The 26,032-nt window shown below is 38.3% G+C and overlaps 1 long non-coding RNA gene across 1 annotated transcript; it reads right to left on the bottom strand.

Annotated features, from left to right (window-relative positions):
• Positions 1 to 601: 601 nt before the first annotated feature.
• LOC120099700 (uncharacterized) lies at positions 602 to 25,755 on the bottom strand. Its single transcript, XR_010062307.1, has 3 exons — positions 25,619 to 25,755; positions 11,496 to 11,597; positions 602 to 718 (listed from the first exon to the last, which is right to left on the bottom strand). It is a non-coding gene; the product is annotated as an uncharacterized LOC120099700 (long non-coding RNA).
• Positions 25,756 to 26,032: the final 277 nt, after the last annotated feature.

Genomic DNA, 26,032 nt, shown 5'->3' with positions numbered 1-26,032 from the left:
CATTCCAAGAGGTTCCAAAACAGTTATCAAGAGTCAAACAAAGAGATCAAACGATTTGGTACAGGTGAAAGGACACAAGATAAGATATTGACTGGGTTTTTCTATATATAACTTCACTAACAACTATGGTTTAGGATCTTCAGTGAGCCTGTGGAGCTGACACTCGTGATGAATGTTTAGCCAGATAATTACTTCTGATGGATAATCGTGATGTCATGCCCCACCACCATGATGTCATGTCCCACACCCATGATGTCCCGCCCCCTTCCCAGTGATGTCATGCCTGAGTCCCTTGCTAGAATGGTTGCATCTATTCACCAGGTAGCATTCTGAATGCTGCCTTGGAACCACACTCCTCCAGGCTCCTACCATTTATACTCCCTCCTTCTATCCTCTCCCCTTCTTATCTGAGAGAGTGGAGGACCCCTCTGGGTTCACCCTCTCCCCTGGCACATCAAGTCTCTACTCAACTACATTCATCGTCTCCCACCAGGTCCTGAAAACGCAGCCCGGGTAGGAGAACAGGATCCACAGACAAGTGACTGGTTTAGTGACCCCACGTGAGGACCATTGTGCTCCTCTGTCTCTGTCTACACTTCCCTCAGCCCTTCAGTGAGACTCACTGAGCTCCATTCAATATTTGGCCGTATGTCTGTGCACGTGTGTCAGTCGGCTGCTCTGTTGAGTCTTGCAGAGGACAATAATGCTACCCTCCTGTCTGCAAACATAAGAAAGGACCAGTAATAATGTCAGGGTTTGCCGTTTGCCCATAGGATAAGTCTCACATCCGGCCACTTACCTTGTCGCCATTCCCTCATTTCCTCTTCCATCTCTGTACTTGTGTTTCTTATAGAGAGGACAAATTCTGGGTCAAAATTTTGGGAGTGTGTTTGGGTTATTATCCTTCCACCTTGGGTCCTCTGTGGCTATGGAAAGTGACCATTTCAGTACCCGTATCCCCACTGCTACGAATCTCAGCTAAAGTCACCCTCATGGATGCTGGGGTAGCCTCACACATCCCAGATTGCAGGCAAATAATACAGATATCACCCACCCTGGACAGTCACTGATTTCAGTTTATTCTCTTGGCCCTCTGTCCCTCTTGCCCGTCTCTCCCAAGAAATGATTCTCAAACCCCATTTCCCTTCCCATCCTCTCACCACCCAATCCTTTCCTTCCATCTGCCTATTCTCATTATTTTATTCATCTTTCTGACTGAAATTTAAGCATTTTCTTAGGCCTTTCTTCTTGTTTAGCTTCTTTGGTTCCGTAGATCGTAGCTTGTGAATTCTGTACTTTATGGCTAATACCTTCTTTTAAGTGAATATGTACATGTTATTTTGTGTCTCAATTACCTCATTCAGAACAATACTTTCTCATTCCATCTACTTGACTACATCCTCACAATGTACTTATTTTCATAGCTGCATAGTATTCCATACTATAAATGAACCACATTTTCTGTAGCCATTCTTTGGTTGAGGGGCATCTGGGTTATTTCTATTTCCTTCTTATTATGAAGAAAGCAGTAAGGAAACTTATGGAGCACATGTCCTTGAGGTATGGCAGAGGTCTTTTCAGTTATAAGGCCAGGAGTAGTATAGCTAGGTGTATATATATATATATATATATATATATATATATATATATATATATTGGTTTATATGCAACTTAAACAAAGTTTAACTCCATGTGTAGCTCACAAGTTAATGTGAAATGCTGAGGGCAGAATTTTTTACACTTCAGTTTGCTTATATGGTGAATCACTTTGATCGATTTTCATAGACTGAACCACTCCTGCAGCTACAGGAGGAAGCCTACTAGATGGCACTGGATGGAATATTCATGTGACCATGGATTTTGTTTTCTATAATTTTACCTAGTATTTTTTCCACCTATGTTCTTAAGGGAAGTTCGTCTGAAATTCTTGCTGTGTTAAGTCCTTTTGTGATTTAGGTGTCAGGGTGACTGTGCTGTCAAGGAATAAGTTTGGCAATTTTCCTCCTGTTTCTGTTTTTTGGAGTATGTTGAGAATTCTTTGAAAATCTGGTAGGACTCTGTGCTCAAACAATCTGGCCTTGTGGCTCTTTCAGTGGGGAAACTTTTAATTACTCTTTTGTCTCTTTAGGTGTTGTAGAGCTATTTACATAGTTTATCTTACCTCAGTTTACATGTGGTCAGTGTTATCCATCTACAAAATCATCCATTTCATTCAGAGCTTCAAATTGTGTAACCACCAGGTTTCTGAAGTGAGACGTAAGGATTTTGTGACTTTCATCAGTGTCCATGGATGTGGCTCCCTGATCATTTCTGATTTGGATGCTATTTCTCCTCCTAGTACATTATCTGTCTTAGGGTTTGTCTGTCTTGTTGATGTTCCCAAGGAACCAGCTATTTTTTTTTTTTTGTTGATCTTTGTATTCTTTGTTTCTGATGTACCACTTTCACCCCGAGTCTGATTATTTCTTGCTGTCTCCTCCTTTAATATGTATTTGCTTCTTTTTATTTTAGAGACTTAGGGTGTGCTGGGAAGTTGCTAGTGTTGGTTCTCTCTGGTTTCTTTATGAAAGCGCGTTGTGCTGCATATGCATGTTCCTCTTAGCAATGCTTTCCTTATTTCCCTTAAGTTTGGAGAAGCTGTGCCTTCATTTTCTTTGAATTCTAGGAATGCTTTTTTTTATGTCTTCTCTGAACTGATGGTTCTTCAGTTGCGAGTTATTGAATTTCAATGAGTTTATACACTTTTTCTTATTGTTGAAGTCCAGTTTTAATCCATTGTCATCTGAGAAAATACAATGGTTAGCACAGTCTTTCTGTATCCCTTGTGGCTTTTTTAGAGTGTGAGAACATGGTCAGTTTAGGATAAGGTTCCATGAGGTACTGAAAGGAGAGTGTTTACTTTTGTATTCAGGTGAATTATTATGTAGATATCAGTGAGGTCAACTTAATTGAACCCCGTGTTAGTTACATCATTTTTTTTTAATTTCTGTCTCAATGGCCTGCCCTTGGTAAGAGTAGGACATTGATATTCCCTACTACTCATTTGTGAGGTTCAATTTGATATTTAAGCTTCAGCAATATTGCTGCCTTTGTCTTTGGCATATAGTCATCTAGAATCGAGATTGCATTTTGGTGGATTTTTCTTCTGATGCATATGAATTGTCCTTCCCCAACTCTATTGATTACTTTTGGTTGAAAGTCTGATTTGCTGGATGTTAGAATATCTACGCCGTCTTGTTTCTTGTGTCTATTTGCTTGGAAAAGCTTTTCAAACACCTTTGTATGAGGTTGTGTCTATCTCAGTTGCTGGATTGTGTTTCTTGAGTGCAACAGAAGGATAGATCCTGTTTTTAAATCCATTGTGATAGCCTGTGTTCTTTTACTATTGAGTAGAGGCCATTAATGCTTAAAGGCATTAATGATAAGTGATATTTAGTTCATTCTATTTTGATGTTGTCGAAGCATGGTTATTTTTTTTTTGATTGCATATTTTTTTGGTTTTTGTTTTTTCGATTGGGATGTTTGAGTGTGTATGTGAGTATTAGATATGTTCTGTAGGGTGCATGGCTTTTTTTGTTAACATGTTTAGTTTTTGTTTTTTGGAGGAGCTGTTAGAGTATGTGTGTGAATATGAGAACACTTCTGTAGGTTATGCTGTGCAATTATTAATTTCTAGTGGGAGGCAGGGATGGTTCAATTTCTGAAAATCCATCAATATAATGCACTACCTAATGAAAATAAAAGAAAAAAATCACATGATAATCTGATTAGATGCTGAAAAGGCTTGCAAAAATATTCGAAACCCTTTTCATGTTAAAAGGATAAGAGCGAGCAGGGATACCAGTCCTATGCAGAAACATAATAGAAGCAATGAGCTGCAAGTCGTTACCCAACATCAACCTAAATGGAGAGAAACATAAAGCAATTCCATTAAAGTCAAGGACAATGTAAGGATGCCCACTATCAGTAGAGTATTTGAAATTCTATCCATGGTAAAAGAATGGTTCAAATTTGGTTCTTACATGGAGTATGGCCAAGGCCTGAGAAGGAGAAATGGCATAGAGATTTAGAACTCCTGGGTTATGGCCCACTCTTCAGCACAGTCTCATTGGGCATTGGTGAGTCATGAACCCAACGAGGACTTCATGCAGAGAGTTGCTCGGTTATACCACTCATATCTCTCTTAATCTAAGAAGTGCATGAAAATCCTCATGGAGATTCCCACCACTCACAAGGCAGCACCATTGGTATTGGCAATAACAGTGGTCAAGGTCTTTTAGGGATTGCCTCTGGGGCAGATCAGTGCTTTCATCATTGCCTGAAGAAATGTACAATGGTCAGAGACGACCACAACCCTTAAAAAGCTTTTGGGAAAATAAAATTGTTCGTGAAGCGGGCTAAGATGTTTTCACTACTGTCTCTGATGTAAAATATATATATATATATATATATATATATATATATATATATATATATATATATGGAACAATTTGAAGTTCGGAAAGGCTGGGATCAAAAACAATGGTGGCACAGGTAATGGTGTGACTGTCACAGAAGCTGGACTGTTGATGACTGATTTCTGACCCAGTTTTACCCTCAGCTTCCTGATAAGATTTAATAAGGATTTCCAACCACAGACGTATATTCTGATCATTTAAAGCAGATATGACGTTTTTATACAGATGTTTAGATTTCTTTTTTTTTTTTAAAGATTCTTATGAGGGTACTTTTAATGATAAATAATACAATACTTAACCATTGCTCTAGAAATTCAAATTGCTGCCTACAGTGAAGGGAAACCAACTGAAAAAAGTACTTTGTATGTTCTTTGTTACTTTATAACAAATTGCTTACTTATGAAGTTACGTTGGCCTTGGGAGTAATTTGTTTTCTCTACGTGTATTATGTAATACTAGGTCTCATACAGTGTTGGGTACCACTTTTTTCACCATCAAGCAGGAGAAGAAAATTAGTACATGTTCACATTTGCAATTTTTAACGGCTTGAAAGATTTCACTAGGATATCAAAGCTACTTGTTGTGGTTTGCCCTGAAGTTATCTGTATTTTGATGCTAAATCCACTGGCCCAAGGATAGTTGCCTAGTCTTGTACTCAGAACTCAGGTGACTTCACAAGAACCACCTCCCATTGAATTTGTAAAGTACATGTGAGGGGCAGGAACAGGATAGAAGGAATCCTGTCATTGGAGGAGAAGGATGGATGGGCGGGAGAGATGTTTGAAAGGAGAGGAGGAGACTAGAGGAAAAGGGAGAGACAGGAAGAGGAGAGGGTGAGAAGCCATTGAAGGTGAAGTCAAGATTCTGCTCTCTGTATTTACAGGTTGGTATTAATGTTCCTAAGGGATAGATGGTAAAGTGCTTTGTTTGTTTAAGTGGGCAATTATATCTTATTAATTGGGTCAAAATTATTGTGTTGTGTGTTCTTTTACATGAGGGTTTGAGGATAGGAAAGTGTGTGGCAGCAAGAGACACTGGGCAGCCAAGGAGTGGGGATGTGTTTTCCCAAAGATATCTACCAGATATCATGGGACAATATGGTGCCAGTGCTAGCGGTGTAAAAGGCAACATTACTTTTTTCTTTTCTCTTTTTACAACAGATCATGAACCAAGGTGATGATCAAGAATCCAATAGCATTCCTTAGAGTTTACTGAAAAGTTTTATTTTCTAAGTAAGAGGACACAGGCTCTATGTTAAGGCATGTGATAACTTAAGGCCAGGAATTCAAATAATGAAAAAGCGAAGCAGCCTGTACTGACAGGCTGTAGGTCCGCTGCTCTGTGATAAGTAAGGGCAGCTCAGAGAGTTAAGAGATTAAAGCTGCTTTTTAAAGAAAGTTGTTTAGAAAGTTTTTCAGGATACTCATATTCTTTTTAAGGTGGGCTCCAAGTGAATTTTGGGATTAAATCCTAGCTACACAAGGTACTTCATTATTAAAGGTATTATTAAAAAGTGATAAAATTTGGTTTTAGAAAGAAGAGTGTAGGGACATTTCCTGAAACAGGGGGGATTTTCATAAAAGCTTCAGAACTTAGATAAGGAAAAATTAGTCACTACCACCAAGTTGAGAGTTGTGATAAATGTCTGTAACAGCAGGCAGAGTGAATGCAGACATATATTGTAGAAGTTATTAAGGTTAAAGAAAAATCTGTGGCTCCGGGTAGAGAGCTTAAGTGATGGATATATTTTGGGCTAAAGCCCTGAGTTTTAAGTTGCATATTGATTTTAGAATTGATAGAATGTTGTGGTTTGCCTTGAAATTTTCTCTGAATTTGTTAAATAAAGGCAAGAGCGTGAGATTTGGACAGAGGGAAATGTCAGGAGCAAGAGGGGGATTAGATTCAGAGAATAGGGTTAGAGAGAACAGTTGCTGACAGTTGAGCCAGTGGAACCTGAGCAGGAGGGGGAGAGGATGGAACAGTTGGGAGTGTGAAGGGAGGAGAAGGAAGCAAGGAGGAGAAGGGAATGGTTTAGAGATAGGATGGGGAACTGAGAAGTGTTAGAAGAGACAGGAGATGGAGATAGGGGAGGAGAAGGAAGCTAGGAGGAGAAGGGAACGGTTTAGGGACAGGATGGGGAACTGAGAAGAGTTAGAATTGACAGGAGATGGAGAGAGGGGAGAAGCTAGGAGTCTTTGTAAGAGAAAGAGAAACTAAAGCATGAAAGGGTTGATATATTTGGGAGAGTGAGTAAAGAAAGAGAGAGAGAGAGGAGAAGCAAGGAGTCGTTGTGGGAGAAGCTGGAGACTTGGTAAATATAAGGTGCAAGGGATAGATGGTACCGGGCTTTGTATGTTTAAGTGGGCAATTATATCTTACCAATTGGAAATAAGATTATTGTGTGGTGTGTTTTTATATGTAAGAGTCTCACTGTAAGAAAGTGTGTGGCTGGGCTGTGTTTCTGCCAAGATATCCAGCAGATATCTGGGGCACTGAGGTGTGGAACCCAAGCAGGGTAAACCAACCAGAGAAAAACATTTACTGTTTCATTTTTATTTTTTATTTTTTATTTTTATTAATTTTTACAACAACAATAGAAGGTGCTTAAGTTTGTTTTAAGGAGAGTAAAGAGACTACCTGAATCACGTGGTGATTTTCATCTGTGGTTTGAAACTTAGGGAAAAATTGGTCTTATTTTGCAGTTTGTGTCTGACATTGATATCTGGGAGATAGAATTGTTTCTAGTTGAAACTTCATCATCTCAGTCTTTTCACTAGTAATAATCTGAGTTCCATTCCTTGACAGTGACCTTTTAGATTTCTGAATCAGTAGGTGTGATTAGGTGGCAGATTTCTTTACTTTAATTTCTTTTATTTTTTTAGCAAATTTTATTCCTTTTTTCAATTGGATAATTCTATATTTACAATTCAAATGTTATTTCCTCCCCAATTTCCGGCCCATAAGATCCCTAAACTGTCCCTCTCCCCATTTCTACAATGTCCCTTACTGCTTCTTGACATTCCCTTGAACTGGGAGTCAAACCCAGGGAGGATGAAGGGCTTCTCCTGTTGATGCACAAAAAAGCCATCCTTTGCTACATATCCAGTTGGAGCCATAGGTCTGTCCATTTAGACTTTGAATATTGGTTTAGACCCAGAAAGCTCTGGTTCATTGGCATTGTTGTTCTTATGGGGTTGAAAACCACTTCAGCTCCTTTAATTCTTTCTCAAAATATACCAACAAGAGGTCTGTTTTCAGTTCACTGGTTTGCCACTTGCATTCACTTCTCTGCTTGACAGGTTCTTCCTGTGTCTCTCAGGGAAGATCTATATCAGCTTCCTTGCAGAATGCATTGCTTAGCTTTATCAACATTATCTAGTTTTCGTGGCTAGTAAACATACATTTGTTGGCTCGTACAGCTGGTTAGGTGCAATTTTAAAATGGATTCTGCACAACTAGGTCAAGATTTTATAATCCACAAATGAATATGACCAATAGACTCCCTCCTTTTCATATAAACATATTGGTATTGAGGTTTTAGTGGACCTAAAGCCATTCCTCTCACAGCCGATCCTTCTGAATATTGTTTGGCCTGTAGAAATAATCATGGTAGAACATCCATAACCCTCAAGTCTGGGACTGGGAACACAGGAAGGTAGATATGTGAGAACTGATATCTAATGGGACTAGAGAACTGCATTCTATACTCCATGGTGTTTTTTGCATTACTGATTTCTGGTAATTTTTGGATAAAATAAGGTTTAGGGAGTTTATTCTTTGAAGTAGGTACATAATATTTAAATTATTATACTCTATAGCTGAGTCCCCTTTGTTGAAAAAATCATTTAAAAAATTGGAATTGGAAAACAGAAGTTTTGAGTACACATTCAGGAATATATTTATAAAGTCCCCTATCAAGGAATGTAAAATAAGAAAATGTAATGTGAAATTCATTCAATTAAGGTCTGTAGAAAAAATATTGGCTTGTGGAAAACATAGAAAACCTAGGAAATTGAATTGTATGTCAGAGGAATGGAATTGGGAATAAAATGATTGTCCAGAAGAATCTATTTCACCCCATGTTCCTAGATCTTTTCTCTGCATGCCCAGTGCCTGACCTTCTACATTTACAGCATGTATACACTAATGAAGCAAGAAGTAGTTTCTAACTTTAGGGCGATGTAGTATGTAAAGGTGTCCATTGTATAACCAATTCTATATGGGTGATCCCCTTCCCATCCTCCCCCCATTACCTCCAGCCCCCCAACAATCACGTTCACTGGGGATTCAGTCTTAGAAGGACAAAGGGCTTCCCCTTCCACTGGTGCTCTTACTAGGATATTCATAGATGCCTATGAGGTCACAGTCCAGGGTCAGTCCATGTATAGTCTTTGGGTAGTGGCTTACTCCCTGGAAGCTCTGGTTGGTTGGTATTGTTGTTCATATGGGGTCTCGAGCCCCTTTAAGGTCATCCAGTCCTTTTTTTGATTCTTACAACGCAGTTCCCTTTCTCAGATCATTGGTTTGCTGCTGGCATTCACCTATGTATTTGCTGTATTCTGACTGTGACTCTCAGGAGAGATTTACATGTGGTAACTGTCAGTCTGAATTTCTTTGCTTCATCGATCTTTTCTAATTGGGTGACTGTATATGTATAGGCCCCATGTGGGGCAGGCTCTGAATGGGTGTTCCTTCTGCCACTCATTTGATCTTTGCCTTCCTATTCCATGCCAAGTGTATTCTGGTTCCACTTTTAAAGAAGGAGTGAAGCATTCGCATTTTGATCATCCGTCTTGAGTATCACGTGTTCTGTGCATCTAGGATATTTCATGCATTTGGGTTAATAGACACTTATCAATGAGTGCATACCATGTGTGTTTTTCTGTGATTGGGTTACGTCACTCAGGATATTTTGCAGTTCGATCAATTTGCCTATGAATTTCATGAAGGCATTGTTTTTGATAGCTGTGTAATATTCCATTGTGTAGATGTACCACATTTTCTGTATCCATTCCTCTGTTAAAGGGCATCTGGGTTCTTTCGATCTTCTGGAAAGTATAAATAAGGCTGCTATGAAAATAGTAGAACACGTGTCTTTTTATATGTTTGGGCATCTTTTGAGTATATCCCCAAGAGAGGTATAGCTGGATCCTCAGGTAGTTCAATGTCCAATTTTCTGAGGAACCTCCAGACTGATTTCCAGAAGGGTTGTACAAGTCTGCAATCCCACCAACAATGGAGGAGTGTTCTTCTTTCTCCACATCCTTGCCAGCAATTGCTGTCCCCTGAGATTTTGATCTTAGCCATTCTCACTGGTGTGAGGTGAAATCTCAGGGTTGCTTTGATTTTTATTTCCCTTATGACTAAAGATGTTGAACATTTCTTTAGGTGTTTCTCTGCCATTCCATGTTCATCAGCTGTGAATTCTTTGTTTAGCTCTGAACCCCATTTTTAATAGGGTTATTTGACTCCCTGTGGCTGTCTAACTTCTTGAGTTTGGAGATTATATATATATATATATATATATATATATGCCCTCTATCTGTTGTAGGATCGGTAAAGATCTTTTCCCAATATGTTGGTTGCTGTTTTTTCCTAACCACAGTATCCTTTGCCTTCAAAAGCTTTTCAGTTTTATGAGATCCCATTTGTTGATTCTTGATCTTAGATCATAGGCCATGGTTTCTTCAGGAATTTTTCTCCAGTGCCCTTGTTTTCCACACAGCATGCACTTCTTAGCATCATCAATCTTATCTAATTTTGGTGTCTGAAATATATATAGAAAATGTATGCACACACACACACACACACACACACACACACATTTTGCTGCCTCCTACAGCTAGGATGTTGGGTGGAATTTTAACATGTTTTCTGGGAAACTAGGTCATGAATGTAGAATCACCAAATGACAATGTCAAATAGACTCCCTCCTGTTCTTATGAAACTATTGAAGTTGAGGTTTATCTTGACCTCAAGTGATTTTTCTCCCTGCCCATCCTCCTGAATCTTATGTTTTACCAGAAGAAAGAATCGGGGTAATTTATTTAAAACCCTCAAGTCTGTCCCTGTGAACTCAGGAATTCAGATATTAGAGTACTGATATCTGATGGGACTACAAGAAACATAATCTGTACTTCACTTTGTCCTTTGCTTTACTGATGTCTGGTAATATTGGGATAAAATTATGATTTGGGAGTTTATCATTTGAATTAGGTACACTATATTTAAAGTCTTAGATTTACTCTATAGCTCGACCCTCTTTGTTGCCAAAATCAGTGCAAAAAATGAATTGAAAAATACAGTTTTTGAGTACACAAATATATATATATATACAAAGGAATATATACAAAGTCTCCAATAAAAGAAGTACAATAAGAAAGTGTAATACAATATTCAGTCAAAATACTGTAGGGCAAATTCTGTCCTTTAGGAAACAGAGAAAACCTAGGAAATTGCACTGTATGTCACAGGAATTGAACTGGGAATAAAATTATTATCCAGAAGTATCTCCTCTACTCTGTGTGTCTAGATCATTCTACCCCTGCCAAGACCCTGACTAACTTTGTCCATTCAGAACATGTAAACAGTAATGAAGCAAAGGGAAGTCTCTAGCTTTAGAGAGACAGAGTACATAAAGGATTCCCCTGTGTTACAGGGCACATACCTGGAAACGGCACTCTCGAAACTGCTCAATGTAAAGAAAGCTGTTTAGAGGTAGGCCATGGAAATTCTCAGTTACATCATCATTAGGCCCTCCATGAAAAAATCTCTTGTATCTTGGAGATCCCTAGTTTCTCCTGTGATATCATGTTGTCATGTCTGCAATGCCTCTCGTATATTCCTTCAGTACCTATAGGTTTTACTAATTGGCCTCTATTTCAGAGGAAACATCAATTTGGGAGTAAGAATAAAGAGGATGAAAAGCTCAGAGATGGGGAGAATGAAGATGGACTTCTGTCTTGGTATAAAAAAAAGGAAGAAATATGTCCACCCAGAGAAATCTCACTGAGTCCTTGGTAGGAGTTGAGTAGTTACCTTGAAGAGATAGAATTGATCTGAGCCTTCCACACATGGGATCAGGAGCTCGGAGCTCGGAGCGTGTCAGAAGCATCTGGACTTCCCTGCTTCAAGTGGTTCCTGTTAGTCAGAGAGTTTATATCATTAATATCTTTATCCCAAAAACCAGGCGTTGCGAAGGGCACTGTTCTTTTCCTTAGAGCTGATGGCTTTTATTTTTTTTTTTGCCCAGAAGAAAAAGGTCCTAAGGAAGAAGTGAAAGACAAGTATTGTCTCTTCAGCTCACAGTAAACTCCTCGATTATTTGGATACCTATAGTGCAGTTTGTCTCTGTTACTGGTATTTGGGAGAGAGACATGTTTATAGTTCATCATATCATTTTTCCACTAATATTACTCTGTCTCCCATTGCCTGGTTGTGACCCTTCAGATTTCTCAGTCAATATGTATGATTAGATGGCAGTTTTCATATCTTTAACATATTTAATTCTTTTTATTTTTTAGCAATTTTTTTGCTTTTTAATTTGATTTTTCCATATTTACATTTCAAATATTTTTGCCTTTCCCAGTTTCCTGTCCATAAGATCCCTCCCCGTCCCCCCACACTTCTTATATAATTTCCCTTTATGCCCTTTGACATTCCCTTGAATTGGTAATAAAACCTAGTTTAGACCAAGGGCATCTCCTCTATTGGTGCCCAGCAAGGACATTCTCTGCTACATATGAAGTTGGAGCCATAGGTCTATCCATGTATTATATTTGAATATTCATATAGTACAAGAAAACTCCGGTTCGTTGGCATTGTCTTTTTTATTGGACTGAAAGCTCCTTCAGCTCGTGTAATCCTTCCTCAAAAATCTACCAACAAGAGATGTGCTTTCAGTTCACTTTTTTGTTACTACCATTCACTTTTGTATTTGACATGTTCTAGCTGTGTCTCTCAGGAAAGACCTATATCCATATCTTCTGATCATGCAATTCTAAGTTTCATCAATCTTATTTAGTTTTGGTGGCTGATACACACACACACACACACACACACACACACACACACACACACATATATATATATATACATATACATATATATATATATATATCTGTATATCTATATCTATATCTACATCTACACCTGCATCTCCATCTACATCTCTCTCTCTCTCTAGAGAGAGAGAGAGATAGAGAGAGAAAGAGAGAGAGAGAGAGAGAGAGAAAGAGAGAGAGAGAGAGAGAGAGAGAGAGAGAGAGAGAGAGAGAGAGAGAGATTAGATGGAATTTTAACATGGATTCTGGGGAATAATGTCAAGAAAGTAGAATCTAAAAAGGACAGTGCAAAATAGATTCTCTCTTGTTCTTATGAACCTAATGAAACTGAGGACCTCAAGCCATTCCTCACCCTGCCAAACCTCGTGAATCTTATGTTTGGCCTGAAGAAAGAATCATAGTCAAGCATCCACAACACTCTAGTCTTGCCACGGGAACACAGTAAGGTAGATAATGCAGAACTGGTATCAAATGGGACTAGAGAACCGAATTCTACAGTCCATGTTGTTTTTTGCTTTACTGATGTCTGGTAATTTTGGGATAAAATTAGGATTTGTGAGTTTATCATTTCAAGTAGGTACACAATATGTACACTGTTATACTCATTCTAGAGCTGGGCCACATTTGTTTACAAAATCATTGCAGAAAAAGGAATTGGAATACGGAATTTTTGAGTACACATTCAGAAATATTTATAAAGTCCCATATCGAGGAATGTACAGTAAGAAAGTGAAACACAATATTAATTCAATTGAAGGTCCGTAGTGAAAATACTGGCCTTTGGGAAGCAGAGAAGAGAAACAAAATTGAACTGTATTTCACGAAATGTACCTGGGAATAACATTAATATCCAAAAGAATCCCATCCATTCTATGTTAAAAGACCTTTACTACCCATTCCAAGCCCTTGACTAACTTTTTCTGTTCAGAGCATGTAATCTCATATAAAGCAAAGTGAAATCTATAGTTTTACAGAGATGGAGAATATAAAGGTTTCCACTGTGTCACAGGAGACATATCAGGAAAGGACACCCTCAAATATGGTCAATGTAAGGAAAGCTGTTCAGCAGGTAGGCCATGGCAGTTCTCAGTGATATCATCATTAGGCCTTGCCTGAAAAATCTCTTGTAACCTGGAGAGATTTTTCTTCTGTGATGTCACAATTGTTGTCATGACTTCATCTGCATCTCAGGTATTCCTTCAGTACCTCTAGGGTTCAGTAATAGGCATCTAATTCAGAATAAACATCCATTTGGGAGTAAGAACAAAGAGGATGAAAAGATCAGAAATGGGTAGAAGAAAACTGCCATTCTGTCTTTGTCTAAAAAAGGTAAGTAATATGTGTGCTTGGGAAAACTCAGTGCCTCCTTGGTAGGGGTTGACTGGTATTGCTGAACAGATAGCCTTGATCTGAGCCTTCCACATATGCAAATCAGGAGCTGGGACCCTCTCAGAAGCATCTGGACTTCTCTGTTCTTATGGTTCCTGTAAATCAGAGAGTTTATATAATCAATTTCTTCATTCCAAAACTAGTTGTTGGGAAGGGCACAGTTGTTCTCCTCAGAGCTCATGGCTTTTACTCTTTCTGCCCTGAAGAAAAAGGTACAAAGAAACAAAGAAAAGACAAGTATTGTGTCCTCAACTCAGTGTAAATGCCTCCAAGCTTTGTATACCTGTAGTGCAATTTGTGTCTGACACTGATATCTGGAAGGGATCTAGTTGAGACTTCATCATCTCAGTCTTTCCATTAGTATTACACTGAATACCATTTCCAGACAGTGACTGTTTGGATTTCTCTGTCAATAGGTTTGATTATCTGGCAGGTTTCTTTTCTTTCTTTCAATTTTTTTATTTTTAATACAATTTTATTGCTTTTTTATTTGGATATTTCTACATTTGCATTTCAAATGTTATTTCCTTTCCCAGTTTCTTTTCCACAATTGCCATATCTAAATCCGCTAACCTTCTTATATAACCCACCTTACTGCCCGCTGACTTTGCCTTGAACTTGGAGTCAAACCCAGGCAGTACCAAGGACTTCTCCTTCCATTGGACTTCTCCTTCCATTGGACTTCTCCTTCCATTGGTGACCAACAACGCTATCCTTTGCCACTTATGCCGTTGGAGCCATAGTTCTATCCATGTATAGTCTTTGAATATTGGTTTAGTACCAGAAATCTCTGGTTCATTATGATTGTTGTTCTTATAGGGTTGAAAGCACCTTTAGCTCTTTTAATCCTTTCTCAAACTCTACCAAAAAGATGTCCGTTTTCAGTTCACTGGCAGCATAGACTACTTAGCTTCATCAATCTTATCTACATTTGGTTGCTGAGTGTGTGTGTGTGTGTCTGTGTGTGTGTGTGTGTGTGTGTGTGTGTGTGTGTGTGTGTGTAGAGCTGAACAATGAATTCTCAACTGAGGAATATCAACATCCTTAGCCACTAGGTAAATGGAAATAAAAAAAAATCCTGAGGTTCCACAGCACACCAATCAGAATGGCTAAGATTTATTTGGTGCCTCATACAGCTAGGGTGTTTTGTTGATTTTTAACAAGGATACTGTGAAACTAGGTCAAGAATTTAGAATCCACAAATGACTAAGCCAAAGAGACTCCATCCTATTCTTATGAACCTATTGAAGTAGAAGATTCACTGGACCTCAAGCCCCTCATCCCTCAGCCCATGACATGAACCTTATGTTTGGACTTCAGAAAGAATCATGGTAAAACATCCAAAACCCTCAAGTCTGGCCCTTGAAACACAGGAAGATAGATATTAGAGAACTGCTATCTAATGCGACTACAGAAATGTATCATATAGTCTATGCTGTCCTTTGTTTTACTAATATCTGGTAATTTTTGGATAAAATAAGGATTTGGGAGTTTATCATTTAAGTAAATACAAGATATTTAGAACTATAGAGCTGGGCCCCCTTTGTTTCAAAATCATAGCAAAAAATGGAATAGGATAATAGAACATTTGAGTACACATTCAGCAATATATATATGTGTGTATATATATATATATGTATATATATATATATATATATATATATATATATACATACATATATATATTCCACTATCAAGAAATGTACAAAAAAATTTAATAAAATATTCACTAAACAAAAGGTCTGTAGGGAAAATACTGGCCTTTAGAAAAGAGAGATATCTGAGGAAATTGTACTATAAGCCAGAGGAATGGAACTAGGGATAAAATTATTATCCAGTAGAATCTCCTGCACTCCCTATTCTTAGATCTTTGGGACACATGCCAAGGCCCTGACTAACTTTCTCCATAAGAGCATGTAACCACGAGTGATGCAGAGAGAATTCTGTAGCTTTAGAGAGATGGAGTACGTAAAGGTTTCCACTGTGCCAAAGGAGACAGACCTAGAAAGGACACCCTTGAATCTGGTCAATGTAAGGAAAGCTGTTCAGTAGGTAGGCCCTGCCAGTTATCAGTGACATAATAAATAGGCACTACCTGAAAAATCTGTTGTAACTGGAGAGCCCTAAGTTCTTCTGTGATGTAACAAGTATTGTCCTGACAGGAACTGCCTCTCAGATATTCCTTCAGTACCTCTCTGGTTTACTAATAGGCCACTTATTCAGAGTAAACAGCCATTTGGGAGGGAGTACAAACAGGATGAAGAGATCAGAGAAGAGAGGAAGGAAGCTTGCCTTCTGTCTTAGTATTAAAAAAATGAAGAAATAAGTGGTACTGGGAAAGTTCAGAGAGCCCTTGGTAGGGGTTGAGTGGTATCACTGAAGAGATAGACTTGATCTGAGCCTTACTCATATGGGAATCAAGAGCTGGAAGCTTCACTGAAGCATCTGGACTTCCCTGTTCTAATGGTTCCTGGATGTCAGAGGATTTATCTCATTCATTTCTTTATTGCAAAGCCAAGAGTTTGAGAGGGCACAGTTGTTTCTCTGAGAGCTATGGCCTTTATTATTTTTGTCCTAAGAAAAAGGTCCTAAAGAAGAAGGATGGACAAGTATTATGTCCACAGCTCAGAGGAAACTCCTCCAAGATTTGGATACCTATAGTGCAGTTTGTGTCTGACATTGATATCTGGGAGAAAGAAGTTCTTCTAATTGAGACTTCCATCATCTTTGTCTTTCCACTAGTATTACTCTGAATACCACTATAGATTTCTGAGTGAATAACTGTGATTAGTTGGCAGTTTTCTTTATTTTTATATCTTTCTTTCTTATTTTTTATAAAATTTTAGTGTTTTTAAAGTGGATGAGTCTATATTTACATTTAAAATATTATTTCCTTTCTTAGTTTCCTGCCCATAAGATCACTACCTGTTCACAATCCTTTCTTATCTAACCATACTTCTACCCCTTGACATTTCCTTGAACTGGGTGACAAACCAACATAAGACCAAGGACTTCTCCTTCCATTGGTGCCAGCAAAGCCATCCTCTGCCAAATATACATTTGGAGCCATAGGTCTGTCCGTGTTCATTCTTTAAATATTGGTCTATTACCAGAAAGCTCTGTTTCATTGACATTGTTTTTCTTTTGGGGTTAACAGCACCTTCAACTCTTGTAATCCTTTCTCAAAACCTACCAACAAGAGGTCCGTTTTCCGTTCACTGGTTTGCCACTAACATTCACTTCTGTATTTGACATGCTCCAGCTCTCTCTCAGGCAAGACCTATATCCAGTTCCTGGTAGAATGCACTTAGCTTCCTAAATCTTATCTAGTTTTGGTGGCTGATCAAACTTTTGGTGGATCCTACTGTATGAAGTTAGGGGGAATTTTATCATAGATTCAATGCAACTGGGTCAAGAATGTAGAATCCACAAATGGAATTGGCAAATAGATTCCCTCCTGTTCTTATGAAACTATTGAAGTTGAGGTTTCCCTGGTCCTGAAGCCATTCTTATCACTTCCCATCCTTCTCTATCTTATGTTTGGCCTCAAGAAAGAATCATGGTAAAACATCCAAAAACCTCAAATCTAACCCTGAGACACTGGAAAAGAGATATTGAAGAACCGAGATCAAACGGGACCTGAGATCCAAATTCTATACTCCATGTGGTCCTATGGTTTACTGATATCTGGAAATTTTTGGATGAAATAGGAATTTGGAGATTGCCATTTGAAGTAGGTACACCCTATTTACACTGTTATAATCACTCTATAGCTGGGCGCCTTTGTTGCTAAAGTCATTGCAGAAAATGGAAGTGGAAAAGCAAATTTTTGAGTACAAATTCAGGAATATATATAAAGTCACCTATCAAGGAATATTCAATAAAAATTGAAATACACATGCATTCAATTAAAGGTCTGTAGGGAAAATACTGGCCTTTGGGAAACAGAGAAAATGAAGAAAACTGAACTGTGTGTCACAGGAATGAACCTGAAAAAGAAAATATTATCTAGAAGAATCTTCTAAACTCAAATTCCTAAATCTTATCGACTCGTGCCAAGACCCTGACTACCTTTGTCCATTCAGAGCATTTAACCACTAATGAAGCAAAGAGAAGTCACTAGCTTTAGAGAGATGGAGTACGCAAACATTTCCACTGTGTAATAGGAGATATATGTGGAAAGAGCACCCTCAAATCTGGTCAATTTAAGGAAAGCTCTTTAGCAGATAGGCCATGGCAGGTCTTAGAGACATCATAGTTAGTTCATTCATGAAAAATCTCTTGTATCCTGGAGAGCATTAGCTTCTTCTGTGATGTCACATGAGTTGTCGTGACTGCAACTGTCTCTCAGATATTCCTTCAGTAACTCTAGGTTTTACTAATTGGCCTCTAAATTAAGAGCAAATTGGGGAGTGATAACAAAGAGGATGAAGAGATCAGAAATAGGGAGAAAGAAGCTGGTCCTCTGTCTTGGTACAAAATACAAGGAACAAATATATGGTCCTACGGAAAGCTCAGTGAGACATATATAGGGGTTGAGTGCTATGGGTGAAGAGATAGCCTTGATCTGAGCCTCCCACATGAGGGAATCAGGAGCTGGGAGACCCTCAGAAGAATCTGGACTTCCCTGTTCTTATGGTTCCTGGAGAGTTTATATCCTTCATTTCTTACTTCCAAAAGCCAAGTGTTGTGAAGGGCACAGTTATTTTCCTAAGAGCTCATGGCCTTTACTCAATTTGTCAAGAAGAGAAGGTCATAAGGAAGAAGTGAAAAACAAGTATTGTGTCCCTAGGTCTGAGTAAACTCCTCCATGCTTTGGATATCTATAGTGCAGTTTCTGTCTGACACTGATATTTGGAAGAAAGAAGTGCTACTAGTTGAGATTTCATCATCCCAGACTTTCCACGAGTACTACTCTGACTACTTCACTATTTAATTACTTCACTATTTTACTTTACTATTACACTTCGGATTTCTGAGTTAATATGTGTGATTACTTGGCAGGTTTCTTTTCCTTTATATCATTCATTTTTTTATTTTTTAGAGAAATTTATTGATTTTTTTAATTGGAATTCTCTATATTTACATTTAAAATATTCTTTCCTATCCCAGTTTTCTGCCCATAAAATCCCTAACCATTCCATTTCTTTCTTCCCTATCCAGCCTTTCTGCTGCATGACATTCCCTTAAACTGGGAGACAAGCTAGGGAAGACAAGTGCTTCCTTTCCAATGTTGCTCAAAATCTCATCTTCTGCCACATATGCATTTGGAGCCATAGGTTCAATGTACGTTCTTTGTATATTGGTCTAGTATGAGAAAGTGGTGGTTCATTGGCATTGTTGTTCCTATGGGGTTGAAAGCACCTTCAGCTCTTCTAATATTTTTTTTCAAAAATTACTAACAAGTGGTCCGTTTTCAGTTCACTAGTTTGCTACTAGCATTCACTTCTGTACTTGACTTGCTGTATCTCTGTCTCTCAGGAAATATCTATATCCAGTTCATGGAAGAACGCACTTCTTACCTTCATCAATCTTATCTAGTTTTGTTGGCTGATGTAAACATATATACTTTTGGTGGATCCTACACCTATGTAGTTAAGAGGAATGTTAACATGGATTCTGCACAACTATTTCAAGAATGGAGAATTCACAAATGACAATTTTTAAAAGAATCCCTCCTGTTTTTATAATCTATTGAAGTAGACCTTTAACAGGTCCTCAAACCATTCTTCTCCCTGCACATCATCCGGTATCTTACTTTTGGCCTTCACAACACAGGAAGCTAGAGAGTGTAGTACTGATATCAAATGGGACAAGAAACTTAACTCAATAGTCCATGTTGTCCTTTGCTTTCCTGATGTCTGGTAATTTTTCAAGAAAATAAAAATTTGGGAGTTTACCATTTGAAGTAGGTACACAGTATTTACACTTTTATATTCACCCTTTAGTTGGGCCCCCTTTGTGACCAAAATCATTGCAGAAAATGGAATTGGAAAACAGAATTTTTGAGTACACATTGAGGAATATTTACAAAGTCCCCTATCAACGAATTTTCAATAAGAAATTGAAATACAACATTCATTCAATTAAACGTCTGTAGGGAAAATACTGGCCTTTGGGAAACAGAGAATACCTAGAATATTGAAGTGAGTCACAGGAATGAACCTGGGAATATAAGTACTATCTAGAAGAATCTCCGACACTCCATGTTCCTAAATCTTTTCTACCCATGCCAAGACCCTGACTAACTTTCTCCATACAGAACATGTAACCTCTATTGAAGTAGACAGAAATCTCTAGCTTTAGAGAGATGGTGTACGTAAAGGTTTCCTCCGCATCAATGGAGACGGACCTGGAAAGGGCACCCTCGATCCTGTCAATGTAAGGAAAGCTGTTCAGGATGTAGGCTATGGCAGTTCTCAGTGACATCACCATTAGGCCTTCCCGAAAACACTCTTGTAACCTGGAGAGTCATACCTTCTTCTATGATTTCACAACTGTTCTCATAACTGCAACTGCTTCTCGATATCCTTCAGGAACTCTAGGGTTTAATAATTGGCCCCTAATTCAGAGAAAATTGGAGAGTGATAACAAAGTGGATGATGAGATTGGAAATAGGGGAAAGGAAACTGGCCTTCTGTCTTGGTATAAAAACAAGGTCGTTTGGAAAGCTCAGTGAGTTCTGGGTGGTGGTTGAGTGGTATCGCTGAAGAGATAGCCTTGATCTGAGCCTTCCACATAAGGAAATCAAGAGCTGGGAGACTCTCAGAAACATCTTGACTTCCCTGTTTTTATGGTTCGTGGATGACAGAGGGATTATATCATTCATTTTTTTATTCCAAAACCAAGTTTTATGAAGTGCACAGTAGATTTCCTGAGAGCTCATGACCTTTACTATTTTTGTCAAGAAGAAAAGGACCTACGGAAGAAGAAAAAACAAGTATTGTGTCCCTAACTCAAGTTAAACTCCTCAATGCTTTGGAAACTTATAGTGCACCTTGTGTCTGACACTGATATATGGGAGAGAGAAGTGCTTCTAGTTGAGACCTCAACATCTCAGTCTTTATACTAGTATCAACCTGACTTCCACTTCTGAGTCAATATGTTAGAATATTTGGCAGCTTTCTTCTCTTTTATATCATTCATGTTTTTTTTTATTTTTTAGCAATTTTTTTCTATTTTACTAGATGTTTTATATATACATTTAAAATGTTATTTCCTTTCCCAGTTTCCTGACCATAAGTTCCCTACCAGTTCCATTTCCTTCTTTTCTAACCAGCCTTTCTGCCGCATGACATTCCCTTGAACTGGGAGACAAACTAGGGAAGACAAGGGCTTCTCTTTCCAATGTTGCCCAAAAAGGCTATCCTCAGCCACATATGCATTTGGAGCCATAGGTCAGTCCGTGTACTTTCGTTTTATATTGGTCTAGTATAAAAAGTCTCTGGTTCATTGGCAACGTTGTTCTTATGGGTTTGTTAGCACCTACAGCTCTTCTAATTCTTTTTTCAAAATTTACCAACAAGAGGTCCATTTTAAGTTCACTGGTTTGTTACCAGCACTCACTTCTGTATTAGACATGCTATATCTGTGTCTCTCAGTAAATATTTATATCTGGTTCCTGGCAGAATGCACCTCTTACCTTCATCAATTTTATCTAGTTTTTTTGACAGATGTATACATATATACATTTGGTGTCTCCTACACCTAAGTGGTTAAGTGGAATGTTATCATGGATTCTGCCTAAATATGTCAATAATGTAGAATTCACAAATGACTATTTCAAATAGACTCTCCTGTTTTTATGAACCTATTGAAGTAGATGTTTAACTGGTCCTCAAGACCTTTTTTGCCCTACCGATCATCGGGTATTTTATGTTTGGCCTTAAGAATAATCATGGTAAATTATCCTATACTCAAGTCTGGGCATGCAAACACTGGATGTTAGATAGAGTGTATTGTTATCAAATGGGACTAGTGAACTTAATTCAATAGTCCGTGTTGTTTTTTGCTTTCCTGATGTCTCATAATTTTTTGTTAAATAAGGATTTGGGAGTTTATCATTTGAAGTAGGATTACAGTATTTACACTGTTATACTCACTCTGCAGCTGGGCACGGTTTGTGACCAAAATCATTGCAGAAAATGGAATTGGAAAACCGAATTATTGAGTACACATTGAGGAATATTTAAAAAATCCGCTAACAAGGAATTTACAATAAGAAATTGAAATACAGTATTCATTCAATTAAATGTGTGTAGTGAAAATACTGGTCTTTGGGAAACATAGAAAACCTAAAAAATTGAACTGTATGTCACAGGAATGACCTGTCAATAAAAATATTATCTAGAAGTATCCCCTACACTCCATGCTCATAAATATTTTCCACCCATGCCAATACCCTGACTAACTTTCTCCATTCAGAGCATGTAACCACTAGTCAAGCAGAGAGAAGTCTCGAGCTTCAGAGAGATGGAGTACCTAGAGGTTCCCACTGTGTTACAGGAGATGGACCTGGAAAGGGCACTCTCGAATCTGGTCAGCGTAAGGAAAATTGTTTAGCAGGTAGGCCATGGCATTTCTCACTAACATCACCATTAGGCCTTCCCTGAAAACTCTCTTGTAACCTGGAGAGCCATAACTTCTGTGATGTCACAACTGTTGTCCTGACTGCAACTGCCTCTCAGAAATACTTCAGTATTTCTAGGGTTTACTAATTGGCCTCTAATTTAGAGCAAATAGGGGAGTGAAAACAAAGAGGATGAAGAGATTGGAAATGGAGAGAAGGAAGCTGGTCTTCTGTCTTGGTATAAAAAACAAGGAAGAAATATGTCGTTTTTAGGAAAGCTCAGTGAGTCTTTGGTAGGTGTTGAGTGATATCACTGAAGAGATAGCCTTATCTGAGCCTTTCAGATATGGGAATCAGAAGCTGGGAGCCTGTCAGATACATCTGTGCTTCCCTGTTCTTATGGTTTCTGGAAATCAGTAGGATTATATCATTCATTTCTCTATTCCAAAAGGCAAGTGTTGTGAAGGGCATATTTGTTTTCCTGAGAGGTTATGACCTTTACTCTTTTTGTCAGAAGAAAAGGTCCTAAGGAAGTAGTGAAAAACAAGTATTGAGTACTGAGCTCCGAGTAAACTCCTCCATGTTTTGCATATCTATACTGCAGTTTGTGTCTGACACTGATATCTCGGAGAGAGAAGTACTTGTAGTTGAGACTTCATCATCTCAGTCTCTCCAATAATATTACTCTGAATACCACTTCAGATTTCTGAGTCAATATGCGCGATTACTTGGCAACTTTCTTCTCTTTGATATGTTTCTCATTTTAGCAAATTTTATTGCTTTTAATAACTGGATGTTTCTATATTTACATTTAAAATATAATTTTCTTTCCAAGTTTCTTGCCCTTCAGATCCCACTTGTTCTCTTTTCCTACTTCTCTAACCAGTCTTTCTGTTTGTTGACATTCCCTTGAACTGGGAGACAAACTAGGGAGGACCAAGGGCTTCATGTCCATTGTTGCCCAAAAAGGCCGTCCTCAGCAACGTATGCATTTGGAACCATAGGTCAGTCCATGTACTTTCTTTGTATATTGGTCTTGTAAGCAAAAGCTCTGGTTCACTGGCTTAGTTGTTCTTATGGGGTTGAAAGCACCCTCAGATCTTCTAATCCTTTTTCTAAATTTACCAAAAAGAGGTACGTTTTCAGTTCAATGGTTTGCTACCAGCATTCACTTCTGTATTCGACATGCTGTATCTGTGTCTCTCACTAAATATCTATATCCAATTACTGGCAGGATGTATTTCTTACCTTCATCAATTTTATCGAGTTTTGTTGGCTGATGTATACATATATACATTTGGTGGCTCCTACACCTAAATGGTTCAATGGAAAGTTAACATGGATTCTGCCCAACTATTTCAAGAATGTAGGATTCACAAATGACAATGCAAATAGACTCCTTCCTGTTTTTATGAACCTATTGAAGAAGATGTTTCATTGGTCCTCAAGACATTCTTCTCCCCGCCCATCATCTGGTAGATTACATTTGTCCTTAAGAAAGAATTATGGTAAAAAGTCCTGAACAATCAAGTCTGGCCATGGGAACACTGGAAGGTACAAAGGGTTGTACTGATATCAAGTGGGACTAGAGGACTGAATTCAAACTTCATATTGTCCTTTGCTTTCCTGATGACTGGTAATTTTTTGATAAAATAAGGATTTGGGAATTCATCATTTGAAGTAGGTACACAGTATTCACACTCTTATACTCACTCTATAGCTGGGCCCCCTCTCTGACCAAAATCATTTCAGAAAATGTAATTGGCAAATGGAATTTTTGATTCCACATTGAGGAACATTTACAAAATCCCCTATCAAGGAATTACAGTAAGAAATTGAAATACAATATTCATTCAATTAAAGGTTTTAGAGAAAATATGGCCTTTGGGAAAGAGAGAAAACCCAGAAAATTGAACTGTATGTCACAGGAATTACCTGTCAATAAAACTAATATCTGCAAGAATCTCCTACTCTCCATGTTCCTAAACCGTTTTTACCCATGCTATGCCCCTTAATAACTTTCTGCATTATGAGCATGTAACCACTGGTGAAGCATAGAGAAGTCTCTACTTTAGAGTGATGTAGTACATACAGGTGTCCTGTGCCACATGAGACATACCTGGTAAGGGCACTCTCGAATCTGGTCAATGTGAGGAAAAGTGTTCAGCAAGTAGACCACGGTAGTTCTCAGTGACAGCATCATTAGGACCTCCATGAAAACTCTCTTATAACCTGGTGAGCCCTACCTCCTTCTGTTGTCATGACTGCAACTGCCTCTCAGATTTTCCTTCAATAACTCTAGGGTTTGCTAATTGGCCTCTAATTCAGAGACAATTTGGGAGTTAGAACAAAGAGGATGAAGAGATATGATATGGGGAGAAGGAAGCTGGACTTATGTCTTGGTATAAAAAACAAGGAAGAAATATGAGGTGCTTGGGAAAGCTTAGTGTGTCCTTGTTAGGGGTTGAGTGGGATCACTGAAGAGATAGCCTTTTTCTGTGCCTTCCACATAAGGGAAACAGGAACTGGGAGACTCTCAGATGCATCTGCACTTCCCTGATCTTTTGCTTCCTGGTAGTCAGAGACTTTATATCATTCATTTCTATATTCCAAAAGTCATGTGTTGTAAAGGACACAGTTGTATTCCTGACAGATCATGGACTTTATACATTTTGTCAAAAAGAGAAAGTTACTAAGGAAGATGGGATGGACAAGTATTGTGTCCTCAGCTCAGAGTAAACTCTACAGTGTTTTGGATACCTATTGTCCAGTTTCTCTCTGTCTGAGACTTCTATCTTGGAGAGAGAAGTGCTCTATTTCAGACTTCATCATCTCAGTCTTTCCACTAGTATTACTCTCTCTATCATTTTAGATTTCCAAGTCAATAGTTATGATTAGTTGGCAGCTTTTTTTTTCTTTTATATCTCTCATTTTTTAGCAAATTTTATTGTTTTTTTTAACTGGATGTTCCTTTATTTACATTTAAATTGTTATGTCCTTTCCCCTTTTCTGGCCCATAACATCCCTATCTGGTCCCCCTGCCCGTCTTCTATAACCCATCTTACTACCCCTTAACATTCCCTGGAACTTGGAGTTAAACCTAGGGAGGACCAAGGACTTCTCCTTCCATTAGAACTCACCAAGTCCATCCTCTTCCACATATGCAGTTGGAGCCATAACTCTGTCCATGTACATTCTTGAACATAGGTCTAGTATCAGAAAGCTCTGGTTCATTAGCATTGTCGTTCTTATGGTGTTAAAGCCCCTTCAGCTCTTGTAATCTTTCCTGAAAATCTACAAACAAGAAGTCCATTTTCAGTTCACTCGTTTGCCACTAGCATTCACTTCTGTATTTGGCATAATCTAGTTGTGTCTCTCAGGAAATATCTATATCTGATTCCTGGAAGAATGCACTTACCTTCATCAATCTTGTCTAGTTTTGGTGGCTGATGTATATGTATGTACTTTTGGTGGCTCCTACAGCTCTGAGTTTAGCTGGAATTTTGACATGGGTTCTGCATATCTAGGTCAAGACTGTAGAATCCACAAATGGC

Source organism: Rattus norvegicus (genome assembly GCF_036323735.1).
Source record: "Rattus norvegicus strain BN/NHsdMcwi chromosome Y unlocalized genomic scaffold, GRCr8 chrY_unlocalized_29, whole genome shotgun sequence".
NCBI lineage: Eukaryota > Metazoa > Chordata > Mammalia > Rodentia > Muridae > Rattus > Rattus norvegicus.
Note: the sequence above shows the minus strand (reverse complement) of the source record. Positions and strands in the feature narration are given on the sequence as shown.